At 41.1% G+C, this 3,214-nt stretch overlaps 1 long non-coding RNA gene across 1 annotated transcript; it reads right to left on the minus strand.

The window, feature by feature from the left end:
• Positions 1-246: 246 nt before the first annotated feature.
• On the minus strand, positions 247-3,156 carry LOC141573807 (uncharacterized). The gene is made up of 3 exons (XR_012500137.1): positions 2,780-3,156; positions 2,509-2,581; positions 247-1,752 (listed from the first exon to the last, which is right to left on the minus strand). It is a non-coding gene; the product is annotated as an uncharacterized LOC141573807 (long non-coding RNA).
• Positions 3,157-3,214: the final 58 nt, after the last annotated feature.

The raw sequence follows: 3,214 nt of genomic DNA on the forward strand, positions 1-3,214 counted from the left end.
CAAGGCAGGTCATGACACTTCGATGTGGTTGAAACCTAAGGACAATAAAAATGGACCTAGGGGGATCCAGATAATGAAGTGACTAAATCTGGTCCAGGAATCCACTAAAATCTCAAACTAAATACAAACAAGACTCTGGTAACCAGTTAGAATGAACAGAAGCAGCAGATAACAGAAATCAAGGTTGAAAAAAATGCAAATTTGTACTGATTGAATGTGGTAAAGAAAATATGGTGGTAAATATTCTGAAACATATTACAATATCCACATAATTCCACACACTCATTCACACATTATTTGTCATAATTAACATGGGAACGTCTTACTCTTCAGTGTCCATATTTCTCTGACCACCGATTTCATCAAAGAAGCATACTTTCTTCACCTGCCTTTGGAAATTGGCTTCCTCTCCTTTCAGAGATCCTGATGCAGCATGGTGGCCTTGCATTTTCTTTTTATGCTCCATAAACATAAAACAACTGGTTTTGTGTATGCACATGTTCACTCGAGCTTGGCTGTGCTGGGGAGTGGAGAAAGGAGAGAATCCTGAAGTCAGGAATCCACTTTTTGCCTTCCCAGTGCAAACTCATTTCTATTACAGGCATGTTTCATTTTATTGCCCTCCCCAGTAATGCATATTTTTAAACAAATTGAAGATTTGTAACAAACCTGAGTCCAGCAATTCTATCAGTGACAATTTTTCTGGCAACATTTGCTCATTTCTTATCTCTGTGTCACATTTTGGTAGTTCCTGAAATATTTCATATTTATCATTTTAATTAAAACAGGCATGACATTCCTTTAAGACACAGCCTAATCCAGCGGAAGTCCCTAATTCTCAGCAATTCTACAAGCCCTGAGAGAGATGAAATGGCTACAAAAGAAAAGTGTGAAGCCAGCAGGGGTTGGCCCATGAAGTTTAAGGCAAGATTCCATTTCCACTGCATACCTGTGCAAGGTAAGGCGGGAAGAGCGGACCCAGAGCTGCTGCAAGTCCTCCAGGAGATGAAGCTAAAGCTAAGACAGCTAATGAAGGTGGCGCCACTAAACAACAGGTTTTCAGTGCAGAGACCTGCAAGGGGAGGCCACCCAGCACCGTCACAGCTGGAGAGGAGAAGTCAGCGCCTGGCATCAAGGCTTCAATGGACAGGCTGGTTTTCCTGTGAGGGGCTACCACAGCCAATGCTCATTTAACATTCTGAAAATCCTCTGTCCTGTGAGAATCATGGGAAATCTACTCTGTGCTCTATAGATGAAACAAAGCCTGGATGACAGCACATATATTTACAACATGAGTATTTTAGTCCACCGTTGAGACCTACTGCTCAGGGAAAAAAACAAAATATACCAAAAAAAACATATCTTTCAAAATATTACTGCTCATGGACAATGCACCAGTCACCCAGGAACTCTGATGGAGATGCATGAGATGAATGCTGTTTCCATGCTTAACACGACATCCATTCTGCAGCCCATGGATCAGGAGTAATTATGACTTTTAAGTCTAATTTTAAGAAATACACTTTGGGAGGCTTTAGCTGCCACAGATAGTGATACCACTGATGGGTCTGGGCAAGTAAATGGAAAACTTTCTGAAAAGGACTCATCATTTTAGTTGCCATTAAGAAAATTCATGATTCATGGGAAGTGAAAATATCAACATGAACCAGGGTCTGGAAGGAACATATTCCAATTCTGATGCATGACTTTGAGGTGATCAAGACTTCAGTGCAGGAAGGAACTGCAGATGTGCTGAAAACAGCAAGATAACTAGAGTTAGAAGTGGAGCCTGAGGACATGACTGACTGGCTGCAACCTCATGATAAAATGTGCACGAACGAGGAGCTGCTTCTTATGGACGAGCAAAGAAATTGGTTTCTTGAGATGGAATCTACTGGTGAAGGTGCTGTGAAGAAGGTTGAAATAACAAAGGACTCAGAAAAGTGCGTGAACTTGGCTGATAAACTACTGCAGGGTTTGAGAGGACTGACTCCAATTTGGAAAGAAGTTCTCCTGTGTGTAAAATGTATCAAACAGCATTGCCTGCTACGAAGCTTTAGCTTTGTCTCCTGGAGGACTTGTTCCTGAAAGGGAGAGTTACCCTGTGGCAAACTTCATTGTGGTCTTATGTTAAGAAGTTGCAAAAGCCACACCAATCTTCAGCAACCGCCACAATGATCGGTCAGCAGCCACCAACATCAATTCCAGACCAACCACCAATAAAAAGATAACACCTTACTGAAGGCTCTGATGGTGGATAGTAGTTTTTAGTAAGAAAGTATATTTTCATAAAGTTATGAACATTGGGGTTTTTAGACATAGTGGTATTGCTCACTTAATAGGCTACAGTGTAGTGTAAACATAACTGTTACATGCACTGGATAGCCAAAAAAAATCATTTCACTCTCTTTACTATGATATTTAGTTTATTCTAGGGGTCTAGAACTGAAGCCACAACATCTCCCAGGAAGCCTGCATATGAAGTTTTCTTCCCAACAAGCAACATACCTTCCAGGTTGCATTCCTCAGTCATCATGGCGCTCTGCATCAGACCCTCAGATCTGGTCTTCAAAATGCTTGGCTGCAAGACAGATGTGAGAAAAGACGTTCAGGAAGTACTGATGCCCAGCAACGTGAATGTACGTAACACAAGAGGATCGTACACTTGGAAACGGCTAAGACGGGTCATCTGCTTTATGTGCGTTACAGCACAGACACCGACACAGGTGATGCTCAGCTCTCTGAGGTAAGCATCTCTGGGGTGAGGAATGTTTCTTACCCTCTTCTTGCTGCTGAGCTGGACGTCCTCCTGCAGACGCACTTCTTCAGGTTTCACTGTGGCTTCATGGACACAAGCTTTATTAAGAGCAATTTCAACCTAAAACAACATTCCCACTGATGGCTAAATTCCCAAGAAAAATAATCTGAACAGATATCAACATTTAATCTTCTAAGACATGAAACTGTTGTTCCTTATGAAAGCTAATTTGTACAGTGGAAATCCTGCTGCTAATGGAGGTATTTCCCTCTGAAATTCCTGAAGTGTTCATTGAAACAGCGTCTTTCAAGGTCTCTGGAGATGTTCCTTTTTCCAATATCTTCACACAGGACAAAAACAAAGCATGTACTAAGATTTCAATGAAAACTCAGTGTAACTTTCTTTTTTCAAAAACAAATTATTTTGTTAAGTGCAAAACAAACCATAGAAAATAAG

Source organism: Camelus bactrianus, chromosome 17, assembly GCF_048773025.1.
Source record: "Camelus bactrianus isolate YW-2024 breed Bactrian camel chromosome 17, ASM4877302v1, whole genome shotgun sequence".
Lineage (NCBI taxonomy): Eukaryota > Metazoa > Chordata > Mammalia > Artiodactyla > Camelidae > Camelus > Camelus bactrianus.